Source organism: Notechis scutatus, chromosome 1, assembly GCF_049901735.1.
Source record: "Notechis scutatus isolate UNSWTSFEM ecotype Mainland chromosome 1, rNotScu1.2, whole genome shotgun sequence".
Lineage (NCBI taxonomy): Eukaryota > Metazoa > Chordata > Lepidosauria > Squamata > Elapidae > Notechis > Notechis scutatus.
Window position 1 is genome coordinate 160,091,661 of NC_142009.1, and position 22,728 is coordinate 160,114,388.

Sequence of the window (22,728 nt, forward strand, 5' to 3'; positions counted from 1 at the left end):
GACCAGCCTGACAAACAAATGAACAGCAGAAATGAAAGCGTTCTAATTTGTTTTTACTTCCCTTTATATTTTGGGTTATTTCACATCCAAACAGTGAATGAGAATGCATTTGTTTTGCTTTTTCAATAGCATTAAAAATTAATGTTAATTCCATAAGAATAAACAAATTTAAAGAAAAGTGCAAACAAAATTGGAATCAATGATGAACCTTTGTGCATGAGGGCAACATTCACAATAGTTATTTCTCTAACAAAAATTATGGACACAGCCCACGACCAATTACTATTAATCAATCAATAACCACTTGAAATCCTAACAGAAAGAATTATCCCCAAACTACATATTTCTCACCTCATCAGGGAGATTGGTGGCATATAAATTTAATAAATAAATTGATCTGGAATAATTACCACCAGCTGTTCTATGGCCAAGTTCATTAGGTTATTATTGATTATGTCTTGACCTGAATACAGTGAAATAATTCTTTTTAACCCTAATAATCCCATGATTTACATATGAATCTTGAAGCAAAGTTTCAGTTCTGCGTACAGTTATTTGGAAGGAAGCCATATGGAATTCAATGGGACATAATACTTATATAGAATAGATACTGGTTTCATTCCCAGTGCATAGGCTTCTCTATTAAAATGAAATTGCCACACTAAATCTCCTTGTGTAATTGTACTTGGTCAAAGTTAAATAAGACATTCAAATCTTGTTAAATCAGAGCTCCAAACAAATCTTATTTTCAGATTTGAAAAGCAATTGTAATGTGGAATTTCACTGACAAACAGTTACAAAACACTACACTTCTTGCTGTTGGCAAAACCACTGATTTTAAATCAGAATAGTTAAATTTCCTAATTTAAGGAATTCATAACTTTTTTAAACCAAATTAACTAAACCGTTTTTCTAATAAACAACTCACAGAGAAGTCATGCACAGTGTTGACTTTTGGATTTTTTAAGAATACAAAACAATGCAACAACCTTATTTGAGAAGTACTTTGCTGAGTTAAATTATGCTTTATCTGTTCCACCATGCTGTTTATAACAAAAAGCAAATACCATTAGCATATGTGACTATACAAGACATGAAACTATGTCATTTGACTCTCCTGCCATATGTATTTGGCTAGGCAAGCTGTCAGTCCTTCAAGGCAGGTAACAGAAAAGTTGGAAGGAAGAGGCAACTGCTCCTCACAAAACTGTCATGCATTTAGTTGTCCACACAGAGACATCCATGAAGACACTGCCAAATACAGTATTGCAATTATTAGCCATTGATCTCATTTGCTTTCTAAAACACATAAACTTGGCCTCATCCCTAAGTAGAAATCCTGTGCCTGAAAAGTTGGTGAACAATTTCTTCCTGCACAATTACATGGTGTTTACAGGAAGGAACATATAAATTCATTTTTTGATTCACTTCTGGTTCCTGTGGATTGCTCAACATATCACTCATGCTTGTATTGGACATGATCCTTTCAACTATGAAGTTTTAGATAGGCAATAAGCACCATTCAGTTCACGATCTCTCATCCAATTTATCCCTTCCAGACACTAATGTAATCCTAATACTACAATAGTGAGAGGTACCTTCCATGCCTAGGAGATGCTGAGTGTCCAAGGAATGCAAAAAATATAGATTGTAATTCACATGTCTGTTAGTAAATCAGCCAACTTGCTTGGCTGTTTTTGTTTCACACAACTGCTGACTGGATATTTTCATAACAGCTAATACTCCACAGACTGTTAAACCGTAGTTTATAACAAAGAGCAATTGTATCATTTATAATCTCATGTCAGCGCTAAAATAATCCAGGAGTTATACTGCATTCAGTAATGAAACAAGAAGAAACAATTCATGTTACCACTGATAATACTGTATATACTCGAGTATAAGTCGACCCGAATATAAGCCGAGGCACCTAATTTTACCACAAAAAACTGGGAAAACTTATTGACTCGAGTATAAGCCGAGGGTGGGAAATGCAGCAGCTACTGGTAAATTTCAAAAATAAAAATAGATACCAATAAAAACTTTCACTAGGACAGTTGAGAATAAGTTTGATGTTCACAATTTCCTCTTTGAAAAAGACCAGTAAATAGGGAACAAGAAGATGAAGAAAAAGAAGTGTGTTTTTTCACACTTTTCACACTGCAGTGAACAAAAATGGCGTCATAGGAGCAGGCTTATTCTCAGTCCAAAGGTTTGTTTCTGATTTCTTCCCTGATTTAAGGGAAATTTGGGAAACGACCTCACTATCATGAAAGGTTTAATTGATTCACTAACCTAAAAGAAGATGATGACAGTGGTAGGCAGGAGTCACTCTCTCCCTTGCAAGAAAAAAAGCAAGAGCCGTTCTTATGATCTCTCTCTCTCTCTCTCTCCCCCGGAATAAAGTCAAGCCCTTTCCAGCACGCACGCGCAATCCGCCACATCGCTTTGCACCTTGCAAATGCAAAATCCCGGGGTTTTTGCATTTGCAAGGTGCAAAGCGCGGGGCGGATCATGCGCGCTGCTGGAAAGGGCTTGACTGTATTCCGGGAGAGAGAGAGAGAGATCATAAGAATGGCTCTTGCTTTTTCGCCAGCCCCGGCACTGGGGCTTGCAAGGGAGAGAGTGACTCTGCCTCCCACTGTCATCATCTTCTTCTTCTTTGGGTTAGTGAATCAATTAATTTGGGAAACGATCTCACTATCATGAAAGGTTTAATTGATTCACTAACCCAAAAGAAGAAGACGATGATGACAGTGGGAGGCAGGAGTCACTCTCTCCCTTGCAAGAAAAAAGCAACAGCCGTTCTTATGATCTCTCTCTCTCCTCGGAATAGTCAAGCCCTTTCCAGCACCGCGATCCGCGCCGCCCTTTTCACCTTGCAAATGCAAAACCCCGGGATTTTGCATTTGCAAGGTGCAAAGGGGCGGCGGCGGATCGCGCGTGCTGGAAAGGGCTTGACTATTCCGGGGAGAGAGAGATCATAAGTGAATCAATTAATTTGGAAAACGATCTCACTATGAAATCTTCTCTGCCAGTGGGGCATTTGGAAGAAAACGCCCCACGGCATATCCATGCGCGTGTAAGGGGAATCAGAAATCCCCACATTAAGCCACGAAGTCCCCCAATCGCACAGCCCAGAATCGCCCTCCCCTCAGGGGGCAGCAACGACGCCCGGCATTTCCCGAGAAGCTCCACCGTGTCAGATTCCCCTCTGAAAAAAAATATGGTGTGGAGCTCTGGAGCTGGGCAGCTGCTTCCCTGCTTCCGTGTTTCCTTTGCAACTTGTAAGCATGGGGGTAATCGGAAGCAGAAAAGTTCTTGCATGAGGATATATTGTTTTTTCTTTTTTTAACTGTTTTTAGGGGGGGGGAAAGACCCACCATCATGTGAGAATACTCAGACAAGAAATCTATCCTCCCGAAAATAAGTGTGTGTGTGTGGGGGGGATTTTAACAGAGGAAGAGTGCCTTGGCTCCGCCCAGCAGGCTGCCTTCCCCCAGCCCCAGCTGCTTTCAGTCCACTCGGGAGAAGGAGGAGGTGGGAGGAGGTGGGTGGCGGGGAGGCGGCTCGCGTGTGTTTTCAGAAAGCGAGCCTGCGAGCCTAGAGCTCAGAAAACAACGGGGCTGATGAGCCACCACCACACACCACCACCACCTCCTCCTCCCGAGCGGACTGAAGGCAGCTGGGGCTGAGGAAAACCAAGCGGAGCCGAAGCCACCTCAGCTCGCGTTGTTTTCTGAGCCCGCGAGCCTAGAGCCAGGGCGCTTTCATTGCACGGCGGAGCTTCTTGTCTCGGGAAACACCGGGTGTCGTTGCTGCCCCCTGAGGGAGGGCGAATCTGGGCTGCACGATTGGGGGACTTCGTGGCTTTGGGTGGGAGCGAGGACGGATGGAGTCCGCGAAGTGGGGCTTGCCTGCCCTTGCTGGCTGCCTCTGCTTCCTTAGGGGCAGGGAAGGGGGCTCATCTGGACCAAGGGTGAGTCTCCCCCTCAGTTTCCCCAGAAGGATCTTCCGTTGCTTTTGCCTTCTCCCTACGTCTTCCCTCTGTTAAAATCCCCCCCACACACACACACTTATTTTCGGGAGGATAGATTTCTTGTCTGAGCATTCTCACATGATGGTGGGTCTTTCCCCCCCCCTAAAAACAGTTAAAAAAAGAAAAACAATATATCCTCATGCAAGAACTTTTCTGCTTCCGATTACCCCCATGCTTAAAAGTTGCAAAGGAAACACGGAAGCAGGGAAGCGCCTGCCCAGCTCCGGAGCTCCACACCATTTTTTTCAGAGGGAATCTGACTCGGTATAAGCCGAGGGGGATTTTTTCAGCACAAAAAATGGGCTGAAAAACTCGGCTTATACTCGAGTATATACGGTATGTGTTAATCACTTTAAAGAGTGATATTTGTGTGAAATTAATTTATAAACGTACCACTGAGTCAAGAGGCATGAGGATGAACTTGGCAATTGACTGGCAGAAAGGAGGGGCAGCCTTCAGGTAAGGAAGAGCTGTCTATCACATAATGAAATGAATGGATGAATGGATGAATGGATGGATGGATGGATGGATGAATGAATCCTTTATTGGCCAAATGTGATTTGACACACAAGGAATTTGTCTTGGTGCATATGCTCTGTGTACTTAAAAGAAAAAATACATTCGTCAAGAGTCAAGAATCATAAGTTACAACACTTAATGATAGTCATAGGGTACAAATCATACTAGGAAATAGTCAATAAAATCATAAGGATACAAGCAACAAAGTTACAGTCATACAGTCACAAGTGGGAGGAGATGGGTGATACGAACAATGAGAGGATTAATAGTAATAGTAATGCAGACTTGGTAAATAGTTGGACAGTGTTGAGGGAATTATTTGTTTAGCAGAGTGATGGCATTCAGGAAAAAAAACATTCTTGTGTCTAATTTTGAGGGTAGGAGTTGAAACAGTTTATGTCCAGGATGTGAGGGATCTGAACGTATTTTCACAGCCCTCTTTTTGACTCGTGCAGTATACACAGTATCCTCAATTGAAGGCAGGTGGGTAGTAATTGTTTTTTCTGGAGTCCTAATTATCCTCTGAAGTCTGTGTCTATCCTGTTGGGTTGCAGAACCAAACCAGACAGTTATAGAGGTGCAGATGATAGACTCAATAATTCCTCTGTAGAACTGGATCAGCAGCTCCTTGGGCAGTTTGAGCTTTCTGAGTTGGAGCAGAAAGAACATTCTTTGTTGTGCTTTTTTTATGGTGTTTTTGATGTTAGGTGTCCATTTTAGGTCTAGAGTTAAGGTAGAACCTAGAAATTTGAAGGTCTTTACCGTTTATACTGTGTTGTCTAATATTGTAAGAGGTGGTAGTATGGGAGGGTGCCTCAACTATACTGAACCTGCTTTCTCTTGTGTTTGCTTCTGAAAAACTGGAGCATGCTTTAATGCTGAAGCTGTTAAAGTCCTCTTAGCACTTCCTTCTCGTTGGAAGCCAGTCTGAACAAAAACTTCATAGGCCTCCTCATCTCTTGAAGTGTTTGGAAGAGAGGCTGCAATATATGTGGCCCACATTTAAGTCATAATGGAGCTACTGACATGCTCACTTCCAAGTAGAAAGGAACCAACCTGTGTCCTTCTGACTTCTGTTTCAAAGCTCTACTTTGTGATATTTTCTTTCTGTATTCATCGCCAGTTGAGCAAACCCCTTGCATTATTCAGTCCTAGGATGAAGATCTAAGACCAGAGGGGTCAACTTCCCAGATCTGAGAGGCTACCCAAAAGGCATATAAGTGCTAATGGGACAGCAGACTCTGCAGTTCCAATTTGATGGATCTCAGCAATGTACTTATAAACTTGTTTATTGCATTATTTCTCTTCGATCAGTGCTAAAAAAAGAAAAAAGCTGCTGGTGAATATTCTACATGATTGTGTATTGGACTTTGGATTTCATCTGGCCTCATTCTTTTTTCTCCCTTGAATATCTTGCCTAATTGATAGTTTACTAGTCTTGATCCCTGCTGGCCTGTTGGATGGATGAGCGCGGTCTATCTTCAAAGACACTGCAGAAGGACCTTTTCAAAGGCTATTTCATTCCATCTAGCTGTGATAGAGCCTGAGTGTGCTTTTACCTCTGACCTGTGGTTGATTTATAGATTGCTAATTTGCTTCCTGGCAGCCACCTGCACTGGCACAGAAAACTCAATAAACTGGACCGCAGGATATGTTTTCTATTCCTGAAGACATTGTGATACTTCTTGATGGAGCTTGAGGGCACCAGTTGGTTCGAACTCAGAATAGGGGCCTGATGATGGGGGGAGAGAAGCAGGCATGCACCATAATGTTCCCTATAGAGAATATACCCATGAACTCTACAATTTTAGATGCTCTCTCCTTCTGAATTTACTTGGGTTTATTGTTAAAATTGATTTAATGTTATTTCAAACATTTTTACCGAATGATAATAATCCCAAATGTAGCACAAAAATGATGTAAATATGATTGCTTGTGGGGTGCTAGAACTGCCAGTTATTAATCCAGTAAAGCAGAAAACAGCAGCCGTAATCTATAACCTTACCTCCTAGCTGAGCAATTACCATCCAGAGAATCGCAATTATGACACTCATCAAAACTTCACAGTCAGTGTTGGATGTATATTTTGTGTATATTCATAGATATTGTACTCTCTAATTGCAAATGGAGACGTGGGTACTCTATTTTTCTTATTTTCATCTTTAAGTGCTCTGGTTTTATTGTATTGTGAACAGTTGCTGGGGTGCATCCACAGTTTCGTTGTACTTGTACAATGACAATAAAGTTGTTGTTGTTGTTGTTGTTGTTGTTGTTGTTGTTCTTCTTCTTCTTCTTCTTCTTCTTCTTCTTCTTCTTCTTCTTCTTCTTCTTCTTCTTCTTCTTCCTTTTCCTCTTCCTCTTCTTCCTCTTCCTCTTCTTCCTCTTCCTCTTCTTCAAAAGCTGTGCATTCAAGGATTACTGAGGTTTGTATTGGAACCTAAAATTTGCACGATAATCCTGTTATTTTCCTCAGGGTGTGATCAGTACCGTTTTTGTTTTTATCACTTAGGGGAGTCAAATATTCTCTAAATCAGATAATTTTTCAGTTATGAAAATGAAAACTGAGAAATAAATCTTGGAGTAGAACCACTTCCCTGGTTTGATGCTTATCAGATATGGTGGCCAAATTATGCTGGGATGCAATGCTAATATTCATGGGGAGTTTAGGTGGACAAAGGCTGGAACTGACTGTTGTAATCCTCATTATCAGCTTTGGAGCATCTGGATAAAAATGCCATAATATTTCTTAGGGTCTGCATAAGATTCCACTGATACCACCAAAAACATACTATCTTAGATACATATGTCCATTAAACATCATCACACAGCACAGTTGCAGGAAAATCTGGGATTATTGCTTGGGCAGGTACACCATTGCTCGAATCAGTGAGATTGGAAGGAGAAGAAATGTAAACCTTTCATACATTTAATACCTAAAAGATACCACTGAAAATCACACACAAACATGGACAAAACCTCAAAAAGCTCTCATTGTTTAAAAGGATCAGTAATCCTAAAAAAACTGAGTGGGATTACATTTTGTACAACTTTTTTTTTTTAAAAATTTTTTACATTTTATTTGATTTGTCAATCGCTTACAAGATACAGGTATAAGAATAAATATAGTTTTGAATACATGGGATAGATACTTAGAAGAAAAATAAAAAACAATAGGACAGGGACGGTAGGTACGATTGGTGTGCTTATGCACGCCCCCTACAGGCCTCTTAGGAAGAGGGTGAGGTCAATAGTAGACAGTCCAAGGTTAAAGTTTTTGGGGTTTGGGGAAGAAACCACAGAGTCAGGTAGAGTATTCCAAACATTGACCACTCTGTTGCTGAAGTCGTATTTTCTGCAGTCAAGTTTGGTGCGGTTAACCTTGAGTTTGTATTTATTGTGTGCTCTTGTATTGTTATGATTGAAGCTGAAGTATTCATTTGCAGGTAGGACATTGCAATGTATGATTTTTGGAGCTATAGAAATAATGAATTGCAGAGCAATTGTGATTATGGTAATAATGCTGCAAAGCTCTTGCTGTTGATCATATCCCTTGAACAAAATGCTTGCATAGACACATGTAACATTTGTAATGGACCAATTTGCTGAGCCAAAGCTTTAGACTTGGCACTGCATTCCCAGTATTTCCTCTATAGAAAGCAACTGCTAAGCATAGATTTATTATAAAATAGAATCCAGAAACACTCTAATAACCTATGGGATCACCCCGCCAACAGAGAGACAATATAACTTTTAGAATATTTTATTTGGAAAACACATCATGACATATCCTAGCTTACTTTTGAGAAGTTCTACTCTCTTCTTAAACTGGAATCAAGGGTGAGTTTTATTCCATATTTAAATCTCTCCAAAGTAGCAACAAAAATGCCTACTTATGGTATTTATTCCCTGTGTACATGTGTACATGTATATATAAAACACTTTTCAGGCATATCCTAGCCCCTGAAATGACCTTGGAAAGAAGAAAAAATATGCAAGCTGAAACTCATATGCTATGTATTTATTTATAGTTTCTCTGTTCTGCCCAAAACAGAAGGTTCTGGGGTGAATTACAAGTCAGTAACATATAGAAGGCCACAGGAAAAAAAAAAAAGACTGAATGCAAATAGATAGCTACTACATCAAATGCAATCACTTTTCTAATGTATTCCTGCAGCTTGGGGAAGAAAAAAATCTTGCCTGGACTTGCTTAGGCTACATATCTTCCTATCAAAAAAGTATTTCTTTGAGTTACAGAATAAACCAATGCAGAGAGAGAGAGAGAGAGGCCCAGATGAGTTAAAGGAACTTTCCATCACAGTTCTATAGCTATTAGATGGCAGAGCATACTGTTGTTTCAGAAGACTGGCTAAGAAATTAGCATGTTTTCCACATTTAAGAAGCATGATGTGAATAATTTGACAGAAGAAGAGAGAGCCCTTTGGTAAGTTATTTAGAAGATGAGTAGTGGTTTTTTGTTTTTTTTTTAAAGAGGAAAGCTGACAAAATAGAAAATTAATGGTTAACTACTGAATTTTATCCTGCAGGCAAGAAGAAACAAAAAAGAGACAGAAAAAGGATAAGTAATATTGCAAGTAGCAAGGGGGAAAGACAAAAGAGAAAGAAGTGAAAGAAATTATATACATTTCTTTCATATACTGTTTCAGAATGTAGGAAAGAAATGATAGGTACCTAATTTCCTGTTTAATTCTAAAACAGGCTTTAAAAAATGAGAGTGGGGGTGGGGTGGGGGGAAACAACCTTATGTTGACCTGAGGAAGGCTTTCCTGGGATGAGTCAGATTTAATATGCCAGACTCTGCTAGCCTGTTTGTTCCAGAAGGACTTCTCCTGCAGTCTACTAGAGTTTACTTGTTCTGGGTTGCACCAGGACTGCAGGCCTCTGGCTGGCCTTTTCTAACTTAATTAGGCAAAGTGTTTGCTAGTAATGCTGCGTCTGGAATCATAGTTGTTTCTGCACTCCCTCAAACCCACATCACTCCTGGACTATAAGGTGAGGGGCAATTGAAGTTACTATCTCATAACATCTGGATAGCCTCAAAAGACTCATTCATACTTTCCAACTATGTCCTAGGACCTAAGCCAATCATAACTTCTGATTAATAATATTGCAAGGAGTCAAGGGGGCCATGAAAAGATGAGCTTTAGGAGCGCCAAACAACCACCCTACAGAAAAGAAGGGCATCTAGAAAAACATTAAGGTGCTACCCGTAAGAACATTCAAAATCTCATGGATCTCCATAGCCAATTAATAGGCTCTTGATTAAATTGAAACAGGTGTTCAATTGAGTATTTAATGATGCCAGTGTATCACACACTAGGGTATAGTTGTTCACAGCCCATTTCAAGAGGAGGAATTTCAATTGTATTTTGTTTTGCTTAATCTCATCAGAAAAAGTGAGCCAAGGACCTTCCTTTCCAGCGGCGGTAGAGGCAACTGGAACCAAAATTAGAGTTTGCTAAGAAAAAAAATGTTCTTTTTCTCCTGGCCATTGTTTGCAGTGCTCAGTTCAGATAAAAAACAAACTGCAGTGTAGTCAGTGCTCTCTTTCCCTCCCTGCACACCCCCATTGTGCCTGAATTGTCCTCCACAGCTTTCAAATGCTCTCGTCTCCAAGTAGAAAGTCACAAGTTCACTTCGGTTGTGACCTGAGCAGAACCGTAACCAGGGTTTCCCCATGTATTACCCATAGCTGCTTAATAATGGGAACCCTTTACACACTGGGTTGTCCCTTGCAGCAGCTGCACTATCTGGAGCTGCCTTAGAAGGGAAGGCACTAAAGCTTTAAAACATGAAACTTTTCTTAGCCTCTGAGGGTGAAAAACTCAGCATGAACAGAGAGATCCTATCACGACATGTAGAAAGTCCCACAATAAACCTCAGATATATTAAGCAAGAAATGGGAAAAATTATTTGGTTTGGGTGAGTGGTTGATACAGTGGTTGAGGCACTAGGCTAGAAACCAGGAGGCTGTGAGTTCTAGTCCCACCTTAGGCATCTGGGTGACCTTATGGCCATTACTTTCTTTCAGCTCTGAGAAGGAGGCAAGGGAAAACCATTTCCAAGAAAACTACCAGGACTTGTCTGGGCAGTCATCAGGACTCAAGAATGACTCAAAGGAACAAACATAAAAGGAAAAATTAAACGTTTAAGGAAGATTGTATGTGTCAGATAATCATTTGTCTGAAGTGGTGTAGGGTTTCCTACCTGACCAGAGGGTTGGACTAGATAGAAGACCCCCAAGGTCCCTCCCGTTATTCTAGTTATTCCGTTCTATTATTTAAAAAAATAAGCAGAATATAGTGGTGTCTGCATTCAGTTGACTTTAGTTGTGAGAAAGTGATAAATGTGACAGTTTAATTAGATTTACCCTTGTATTTTTATTGTTTTTTTTTTCCTGGAACAGTATAAGTCCTTGAGACAGAATTATCAGGTAGGAGCTACAGTATATCATCAGCTGCAATATTACCCACTTTAGCAGCCTTGATTACTGTATAATACATGGGTTATAGTGGGTTATATCTTTTCTGCATGACAATGATAAAAAAACTCTCTCTCCAGCATTTTGGAGTACTTGGCTCTGTTTCACTTGGTAGGATAAAATCAGCAGCATTGAACCAAATACAGCCCAAATTCAAATGGGCTTGCTGAGTAAGTGATATGTAGTCTGAGTCCCAGGATCACAGGAAAACCAGAAAAATCTTGGATGTCACTCTTGGAATCCTTAAAAAAAACACCCATAATTGAATTATAAAATTTAAAGCAGCATGAATTACAAAAATACATATATACAAACAGCACAGAGTCATATGAAGTGTAATTAGTTTATATTCAAACATAGCATGCAGTGGTGGGATTCAATTTTTTTTACTACCAGTTCTGTGGGCATGGCTTGGTGGGTGTGACAGGGGAAGGAGACTGCAAAATCTCCATTCCCACCCCACTCCTGGGGGAAGGTTACTGTAAAATCCCATTCCCTCCCCACCCCACTAACCTTCTTTCCAGCTCTGTTCTCCTGTGCAGGGCAACAAAAGAAGACCCAGCCGATCAGCTGGGACTCGGGAGACAGAGAATAGATGGGGGCAGGGCCAGTCAGAGGTGGTATTTGCCGGTTCTCTGAACTACTCAAAATTTCTGCTAACAATTCTCCAGAACTGGTCAGAACCTGCTGAATACCACCTCTGATAGCATGTAAATAAAATGTTATCAAATTTAGATTTTGCCCTGCCTCAGCAGAGTCCTTAGATTGACAACTATTGTGTTTCTCTGGACTAAAGCAGGGTCCCCAATTTCTTCTGGGGAGAGGGCCAGGGGAGAATGTTGAAAAGATGTTTTTTCTTTCTATATATATTTATATGTATATGTATATAAATACCTATAAAAGGTATTTCAGCACCCAGCCAGGGTGGATCCTGGATGTTAAATGTTAAATTTAATTGATCTTTTTTTCCTCTTTTTTTTGCGCACTATTTTTATTTCTTTTTTGTTGTGGTTAGAGTTGAATGTATGCTTTTGTTTCATTTTGTTTGTTTGTTTTACTGTTTTGTATTTTATTTTTTTATGATAAAATAATAAATAATATTGAAAAGAAAAGATGTTTTGGGGAATTTTGAAGGTAGGCTCTCTCAAAACAAAGTAGGGCTACCAGTTCTTGGCTTCAAAAATCTGAACAATCACTAGATGGTACAGATACAGATAAACAGAGTTGGAAGGGCCCTTGTAGGTCATCTAGTCCAACCCCCCGCCCAAGCGGGAGACCCTACATCATTTCTGACAAATGGCAGTCCAATCTCTTCTTGAAGGCCTCCAGTGATGAAGCTCCCACAACTTCCCAGGGCAAGCTGTTCCATTGGTTGATTGTTCTCACTGTCAGAAAGTTTCTCCTTATTTCCAGGTTAAATCTCTCCTTGTTCAGTTTCCATCCATTATTCCTTGTCTGGCCTACAGGAGCTTTAGAAAATAGCTTGACCCGTTCTTCCCTATGGCAGCTCCTCAAATATTGGAAGACTGCTGTCGTGCCTCCCTTGGTCCTTCTCTTTACTAGACTAGCCAAGCCCAGTTCCTGCAACCGTTCGTTGTATGTTTTAGCCTCCAGTCCCCTAATCATCCTGGTTGCTCTTCCCTGCACTCAAGGCTTTTGCCCACATATCTGGTGGCTCTACATACAATACCTTCCATAGTTAAGTGTGGACAAATGCAAAAAGTCCACTTATCAAGAGCAACGTTCCCAAGGAACTAAGTTTCAAGGGCCAAATCATAATGTGTAGTAAAATATCTATTTCACAGAAAAGCTCACAAGGTGATGCTCAGAGAAACAGTCACACTTAATGTAGTCCCTGTATCCAGAGTGAAACGTAGTGGTAACTTATCCACTTTTCCACTAAGGCACTAAGCTAGGATGCACACTTTCTCTTTGATTTTTTAATCGTTTGTGCTGCTATAACTTATAATACTCATGGTCTACATCATAATAATTCATTAAATATATTACATGTTGCCATTATTATTTATGTCTACACTCCATGCCCATGTCTCAGTTCCAACTTTGATGCATTTATAAATGTGTTTGGGAAAATGACAGGCTATTCAGTTAGAAATAGAAATATAATCTCAGGGCTGGAAAGAACCCTGGAGGTCTTCTAGTCTAAGCCCCTACCTATAGCAGGAGTTCAACCCCCTATCTTCTGCAGGAGGACTTATCCTGGACAAACGGTTGACCAATCACCTCTTGAAAACTTCCAGCAATGGCACGCCCATAACTCCAGGAGGTGTAGTAATTCTCCAAATCTGAACAACATCATTTGCCATGCTGCTATTAGTAACAAATTTTGGATAATTTCCCAGCTGGGCTCCTCTTCAGTTTTTAATGTTTATATAGAGCATCTTTAGTTGGCTGACATGGGATCAACAATCCAATGGTTCAACTTGCTGTTGCATCAGTTTGAAGACTGTGATATACTACTTACAAGAAAGGGTATTTTGATTCTTTTTCTGTTGGATAATCCAAAATTCAGAATATTTTTTTGAAAAAATGGATAAAATGGTCACTAAATGAATGGTTGGAGTCAAGGACTATCTTTGATAGTTCAATGGAATAAACAATGAGAAATTCTTATTATAACTTTGAATAATCTTTCTACTTACTGGATTCCACTGTGTTTATATAGAAAATATTTGACCCTATCATTATACAGAATTTTTAGAGATGCAATAGGTTTAATGTTTAACTGAAATATGTTTTTCAATAGTGCTTTATAATTGTACTATTTAAAAGAAAGTTATAGGCATTAATTCAACTTTGAAATAAGGTACAATATTTTCAGATGCTCATTTTATTTTAAATTATATCCCCACTGTATGGAAACTGACACCTGAACAAAGAAAGTGGATCCTTCATGCATACTTATAGCTAAAAGATTTATTTTTCAGCATTACAAAAATAGATTTATGGCCCTAAATAACTACTGATCTGCAGAGTTGATGGTATTACCATGTTTTGAACAAATTACTTATAGACATAAATTAGCAGTAGAAGACTATAATGAAATATATGACTGTCCTTAAAATGCATGAGTAAAATTTATATGTATGTATACGTATGTATGTATGTAGGTATGTATGTGTATATCCCTTTTCATAATTTTGCTTATTGTTTACTGATATTTTTATTGTAATGTGGTTTGTTTCGTCAATAAGACAGCCAGTTCATTGCAGTCTTAGGCTAGTAAAATATGTCTACGAGTGATCTGTGAGCACCCATAAATATAAGATTTCAATAAATAATATTTCATACAAAATTAAAATACTTCTATAAAAGAACCTGGCAAGACCAGGATCAATCTATGTCTAAGTTATGTGATAACATTACATAAATTACATAAAATGTGATACCATCTAACATTACAAAAATGTGATATTATATCTAAAGTTACATAAAATTGGATCATATCTAAAATGACATAAAATACATCTATATTATAGAAGGACCCCTATTAAGGTCCAGCAGATCTTACATACTGCTGCAGAAAACCTATAGCCATGTGCAATGTAATGAAAGACAGTTCTGTAGTTTTGTTTTATGCATTCAATTAATAAAAGTGTTTTTTAAAAGAAAAGAAATACCTATACAGAAAAAATGTAGGGCTATCTAGACAGTCACAGGGGGGCAGCAATTTTTTTTGCTGCCCTCTAGTGGATGCCCTCTAGTGGTTTGCAGCCATACCTTGTAGCCTAGAAAACACTATAGCCCACAAAACAAACCAGATAACAAATGCATCCATCTATGTTTTTTAGAAAGCAGGCAAGAAAGCATGTAAGTAATAATAAACAAATCAGGCAAATAAGCTCATAAAGAGTATCACGGTCCCTCTAGATGTTTTCTAATGCCTGCTCCAGAAGCAGGGTCCACATCTTTCTGACTACATACGTAGCTTTTTCTCTGGTAATATTACACTAATAACTAAAGCATACAAAACATTTGCTAGACCAATACTTGAATACAGCTCATCAGTCTGGAACCCACATTACATATCTGATATTAACACAGTTGAGAAAGTCCAGAAATATTTCACAAGAAGAGTTCTCCACGCCTCTACTCCTTGCAGAATACTTTATGCCACCAGACTTGAAATTCTAGACCTAGAAAACCTAGAACTACACCGCCTTCGGTCCAATCTAAGCATAGTATATAAAATCATACATTGCAATGTCCTACCTGTCAATGAATACTTCAGCTTCAATCATAACAACACAAGAACAAACAATAGATACAAACTCAAGGTAAACCGCACCAAACTTGATTGCAGGAAATACGACTTCAGCAACAGAGTGGTCAATGTCTGGAATACTCTATCTGACTCTGTGGTTTCTTCCACAAACCCCAAAAACTTTAACCTTAGACTGTCTACTATTGACCTCACCCCTTTCCTAAGAGGTCTGTAGGGGGTTGTGCATAAGCACACCAGCATGCCTACCGTCCCTGTCCTATTGTTTCTTTTATTTTTCTTATATGTCTCCATGTATTCATAACTATGTTTTTACTTATACCTATTATCTTGTAAGCAATTGACAAAAAAATAAAATAAAATAAAGTATTTCCCAATAAAGCATTGCATGGCAATCACCAAATGTCAGTTTGTAAAGTGTTTCTGCCACTTGTGTCAAGCTCATGGCATACTCGAAAATAAATGTCATATTTAGAACTCACTGCTTTGTAACAATACAGCTTTCCATTTAATAATGTTTAAAATTAACTAACTTTAAATCTGTTCAGGTTTTTTTCTTGGTGTAGCAGAGTTTGCCAAGCAGCAAAGGAAGTGTCCGTGGGCATAGATTGTACAACGTATGTTTTAAATTGTCCCATTTAACAAGTTTTACAGGACAATCGAAAGAAAGAGAAATCATTTAAAATTATTGTGGAAGTTATTGTCTGCATCATGAGATATTAGTATTTAGTAAATATTCAGATATCTGCCTTGGATCCCATGAAATACTCTTCATCATGGCTATGGTGTCCCAATTTTGAAGGCTGGCCAAATCAAGCAATATCTTTTGGAATAAGCTGGCTTTTAATTTCTTTTCCTTTGGAAAATTCCAGCTTCTGATATATATGCTAAGTTAGATATAATAAAATTGTCCCAGAGCAGCTGAAGAAAAAATATCAAACAAGTTCATTTGTTACAAATTCATGTTGCAATATGTCAGTTCAATGATCAAGGAAAGAAAGCCTCTGGAACCCATTAAGTAGAATTAAACGATTCTTGAAATAACATTTGAGAATCAGAGTTAAAGGTGAACATGCCATCTCCATCACAAACAGTGGCAGTTCTGTCTATATTGGCCAGATGTGGGAAACCTGCAGCTTACAGGCTACATTTTGAGGCCCACAGAATTTGGATATCAAGCCCAACCAAAATAAGGCTTAATAGAAACCTCAGCCTACCATTTCAGTGACATCATGTGCTTTGACTATTTGGCTGCCCCCAACAGAAACATAGGTTCCAGCCATCCCCAAATTGCTCCTACCAGCTGAATAATAGCACTGTAAATAGATGTTCCTAAATGTATTTTTTAAAGGTTCTAGTTCAGGAGTCAGAATTCTGGGAGTTGAAGTCCACAAGTCTTAAAGTTGCCAAGGTTGGAAACCCCTGGTTTTCACAGGTTATGGGCCATGTTTGGGTCCGGTTAAGAACTTAAGGGAGGTGCATGCCACTTATGGAAATTTATTACAGTAGTCCTCAACTTACAACAGTTTCTGTAGTGACCGGAGAAAAAAGTTGGCTGAGGAATTCTGGGAATTGAAGTCCACAAGTTTTAAAGTTGCCAAGGTTGGAGACTGTTCTGTATTGCACATTAGCATTCTTGTAATACCGCGTCCTGATTGGCCAGGGCGCGTGGCAATCGGATTGGCCAAGCGAGCCGCACTGATTGGCCCGCTGTGAATCCCCTGCGATTGGAGGAAACCGATCACGGGAGATTCGAAGCGGTGTCATTGGCCACGGCCGGCGAGGCCAGTTCAATATAAGCTGCCACCGATCTCCAAGAACCGAGTCGATCTCAGGACTAATAAAGAGCTGAAAAATAGTCACTGATTCTCGCGCCTTCCTTCTATCGGCATACATGACAGAGACCCTGTTCTAGTCCATTTTAAATAGGGTTGATCAGAGGTTTGATGGAACTAGCCAAGTTTCCATGATCTCCTTCCTCCTCCCAAATTTATTGAAGTTGCTCAATGCTAGTTCCATGAAAGGCAGAGAAGCAATGGAGTCTCCCCAGTGTAGACACCAGAGAATTTGATGCTAAACAGAAGTGCTTTAGATGATAATCCCAAGTAACAGCAAGAACAAAGAGTCTTCTGTCTAGAGAGGTGTCCCTGTCAGATCTTAGCAGAAAAACTACATAATTCTGTATTATCTCAAAGTCAGTTACTCCATTTCGTATGAGTTTTCTTATTTAACCCCCCCGCCCCTGAAAGCACCATCTCAGCTGTTTGCAAGAGAAAAATAGTGAATAAAAATTAAAATATAATGTTGCTTTGCAAATGACTAGATATATCCCTAAAGAACAGTTGGGGTATCACAGACATTCTTGCACAGAACATAATCCTCTGTTTCTAAACGATGAGATATGCATTGTATCAAAATGCAAGTACATTCATAGATGTGTTGTGATTTTCAAAAAAAAAGAAGTGCTGTAAAACATGGAGGTATGTTTCATCACTTACCCTTCTCCCCAGCCCCCTTCCTGCAGATGCCAATGGCAGTGCACGATAAGTTAACAACATAATATATGAAGAAGTTCTGGTCAATGTTTTAATCCATGAACAAGCTTACTAAATCCTCAAACAAATTTCAGCTCATCACTTTCAAACAACTGGCACTGGTAATGCTTTCAATTTCTAAACCCTTTGAATCAAAGATAGTTTCTTTATTCAACATTACAATGAAAAAATAAAACACTACAATAATACAAACTCAGAAAAATTAAAAAGAAAAAAAATGGAAAGTATAGAAAACAAAAAACAGAAAGCAAAATGGTAAGGAAACAAGTAATACAGGAAAGGAAAAATATAAATAAATATATAAAATGATTTCCTCCTTCATCACAACAAATAGTGTGTAAGCAATTTTGCTAACTGATCACCTTTTCTTAAGTGATGAACAAATTAATCTTTTCCCTGTATCTCGTATCATATCTATAAACAAATCCTTAAAATTTTGTAGTCCTAGTCAGTAGAAATCCAATAAGAGTTACCAGAGAACAACATAGCTATTTTAACCTTGAACAAATACACCAGCTTTAGATTCCTTCCTTATACTTTTAGCAATCTTGATCTGTAATCTCTTCAATTAATATCCTAGATTAGGGGTGTCAAACTCATGTCGTCATGTTGTCAACATGTGATGTATCGCAACTTTTCCCTTCACTAAACCGGGCATGGGCATGGCCAGCACGTGACACATCTGGCCCATGGGCTGCAAGTTTGACAGCCCTGTCCTAGAACTTGATTTTTTAAAATGTTACATCCCTTTTAATTATTGATCTAATTTTTAAGATATCAGCTGATGTTATTTGGATTTCCAGTGTAACATCTTTTACCATATCATTCTTGTACCTATCATTTTTAAACCCACTTTTAAATAAGTCTCAATCTTGTCTAGTAAAGCTTGTTCCTCTTCCATAACATCTTTTAAACAGCCTAAGTACAATGGTAGACCCCCTTAAAATTAACTTCTGGGTCTACTATATTCCCAGATGCCCCTCAATATGTCCAATGTTAAAATATTTTATTTCATTCCGTATTAGTAAATCAAAAGTACCCGTTCTTCTTTTCATTATGATCTTTTATGCCTTCTAATTCCCTCTAATATCCAATCTTCATTTTCCCATAGGAAGGATTCTTATAATTAATATCACAATCTCATTTCAAATCTATCAGTACCCTTAGCCCATTTGTAACTTTTCAAAACAGTATTCTCATCACCCTTTTGCTGTATATTCCAAAAAAATAATAATTGTCCTTACATTTATATTTAAATTTTCTTTTGCAAATCATTGAAGAAAACTCACCTGATATTGTACAAATGTTATTCCATAGATTCTTAATGGCTGAAGGACAGTTAGAAACAACTGTTTCCCAAAGTGATTAGAAAAGTAAATATATGAATCTTGTGTCAATAAAGGCACTGACCATGGTTTGGTCAAAGATGGTGTTCCCTTATCTCCTAGAGCTCTCAACCCACTGGAAATCACTGTTGTAATCTCCTCATAAGGAGCAACAATCTGGAGTACTTGTGGGTGATGCCAAGTCCTCTCCTTGTCCAGAGAGGAATCCTGAACTGGTCCACCTGCTGATTCTTCATTCTGTTCTAGTTGGCTCCACTCTTGCTGGAGCTATTTTCAGTTCATTATTTTTCCCACGGAAATATTGAATCAAAAGTGGTTTCTGATTGCCTTCATTTCTGCCAGCTTGAGTGCTGTGAACAAGAAGCAAAATTCCCAACTTGCTCCAAGTTGTACAACACAAATCTTTTTCTTACTACTCTACCACAGACTATTTGAAAGATGGGAGAGAAATCTTGTCCTTGAAATTAAAAATGATTAAATGATGCACCACTGGAGGGAAGGAGGGTGGGCAGGCAGGCAGGCAGGCAGGAGAAAAGCAGGAAAAGTAATAAAAAACATGCAGGATTTGAACAATATTTTTACAAGAGTTCTAGCCAAGAGCTATAGCCATTGTGCTATCAAAACACTCCCACATAGGTTAGGTCTAAAAAGGCAGTATGTATGTATTTATCAGTGGTGGGATTCAAAAAATTTTTACTACCAGTTCTGTGGGCGTGGCTTGGTGGGCATGGCAGGGGAAGAATACTGTAAAATCTCCAGTCAGAGGTGGTATTTGTTATTTTCCGAACTACTCAAAATTTCCACTACTGGTTCTCCAGAACTGGTCAGAACCTGCTGAATACCACCTTTGGTATGTATGTATGTATGTATGTATGTATGTATGTATGTATGTATGTATGTATGTATGCATGTATTTATTTATTTATTTATTTAGAAACAACAAAATAGGAAAAAAATTACACCTCCAGAAAGTGGGGTGGGGGGAAACCCTCCATATACATCAAGCAAAAGAAACTTTCAGGGTTCACAACAGGGGTGGGATTCTACCAGTTCGCACCTATTCGCTAGAACCAGTTGTTAACATTCTAAGCAGTTCGGAGAACCGGTTGTTAGAAGAAATTACTGGCCTAATCCTGTAAGGAAGGCAGGAAGGAAACATTCTGGTGTTGCTTTACAGAAACTGCATCTCCGTTAACCCTTATTACATTATTGGCAGGACTAGACTTCCTGTCTCGGGAACGTCTCTGGAATTTTTTCCCCCTCCTTTGCTGGTACTTTGCTTGGATGGAGTGACCATTCAAAGTTACAATGGCACTGAAAAAAGTGACTTATGACCATTTTTCACACTTACGACTGTTGCAGCATCCCCACAGTCATGAGAAGCCAGGCAAGGAGATGCGTGCCTCGATGTGAGTGATATTGAGTTGGCCACGCCCAGCCAATAACATGATCACCAAGCCACGCCCCCCAACTAAGCCACGCCCACAGAACCGGTTGTTAAAAAATTTGAATCCCACCCCTGGTTCACAACCCCCCTACTCTAGACCTGTTGCTGGAGTGGTAATCATACAGATCTCAGGGTGGAGGGAATTAGTATTCCAGAGGGCAGGCCCCACAACTGAAAGAAACGGGGCAGTAGAAAAGATTTTTTAGCTGCTTGTTGTACCTGCTGCCTGTATGTGTGTTTTGACACTTTGAAATATATATGTCTGAATGCATACAAATATAAGCACACATATCTGCACACATATCAAAATATCTATGTCCAAGAAGATCCACCCAAGGGAAGGAAAGAGATTTTCTAGAAAAGCGGAAGGGCACAGTAGCCTGCAATCTGAACAAAATCCTTTGCAATCTGTTTCCAAAGCATTTCATTCCAGGTCGAACTTTCTTAAACTAATTTAGATTAAAAACAGCTTGAGCAAAAACAAGAGCAGCTGATATACTAAATAAGAATGTGTCCTTTTATTTCCAATAACAGATTACTAGTATTTTGACCCACAGTTTTGATTTTGTCTCAATTTGATAATATACTGTTTATTTAACAAATCAGCCAGGGGACAATGTCCCATACTCTTTCCTATTCTGATCCTCTTTTCCTCCAAACTCATTTTTACCCTACCTTATTATTTATGTAAAATTCCTGAAAAGAATAACCAAATGTTCTGGCACACATTTATCAGCCTTAATATATTCTGAATCCTGGCATGATCTGTACCAGTCTTTCTCACCCTTGGCAGTTTGAAGGCATGTGTGTGGGCTCCTGGAATTCTTCAGCCGACCCCAATTGTGGGAGTTCAGGTTTCTTGCCAAGGTTGCGAAACACTGATCTACACAATCAAAGTCTAGCAAAGGTAAACTGCATGCTTTTGTTTTTTGGCTCTTTCCCTTGGCCATCTTGCATGAAGTATCTGGTCTGATAAGTCCTGACAGAATTACCTTTACTGGCAAAGTCAAAGGAGAATGGGAAAAGCAAAGGGCACAGCAGGAACTTAGGTAGGGTACCCCAGGTACATGGAAGACCAACAGACTAGAAGATAGAACTCTAAATTCAGGAAAAAAGAAAGCAAAGAGTAAACCTCCCGTTTTCTCACCTAGAGAGGTATATATCTACGTGGCTATAATGTTTGGACAACTGTATCCAGCCTAAGCATTATAATGGGCCTATACGTGATTAAAAGGAAGGAGAGGCCTTTCCCCTAGCGTTATGAACCTATCTGAAACTGCCTTCGCTCCAAGATTTGCATTGAGTATTGATGTGCAGAGAGAAACCGAAATAGACATTCCTGTTTTTAACTTGAAGTGTTTGGCAAGATCCTTTTAGAAAAATAAACTGCAAATGAAAATAGTGGAATGATTGAGTTTGGGTCTGTTATGTTTTCATAACAAAGTGAAAATTTAGCAAAAAGACTAAGAGATTGCTTGCATTGGAACAGGGTGATTTATGCTTTCCCTTTGGACTGTTTGACAGCTAGTTTTGCCCTACCAATAGAAATTGACAAGGTTTATTTTTCATTTGAAGATGAGGAGGCTGTTAATCAGCTTCTTTCCTATCAGTCTTCTCCAAATATATTTCCCACAAAAGTACTGGAGTATCCTGTTAAGTTGTCATATGTCTCTCCCTTCTGTTCTTAGTCAGCTTTCACCACTGTGAGTACAACATTGGATTGCAATAAATGCCCCCAAGCCCCTGATCAAAATTGTTGACTTTCCACTGCTCATGAACCTATTTGCAATAGGATCCTTGTCAGTTAATAAAACTGAAATATCCCCAACCATTTAACTCACTCAGTGGTCGTGCTAAAGAATACCTTTCCTGTTGCCAGACAGGAGTTAGTAGGTCCAGACTCTGAGTTGGCAGAGAAGAAAGAAACAGCCTATTTTGTGCAACCAGATTTGTGAGACCAAGCAAGGCATTAAATGGTCAGTTACTGGTTTTATTTCAATACTATTGTGATTTTTTTTGGATTTCCTGCCTCAGGCACCCAATCTCTCTTAGCCCATATCTAATGTCATCCTATTTTATC

The 22,728-nt window shown here is 39.0% G+C and overlaps 1 protein-coding gene across 2 annotated transcripts in view; it reads right to left on the bottom strand.

The window, feature by feature from the left end:
• The window catches only part of PTCHD4 (patched domain containing 4), an 82,911-nt gene that overhangs the window by 51,079 nt on the left and 9,104 nt on the right, over window positions 1-22,728 (bottom strand). The window lies entirely within an intron of this gene.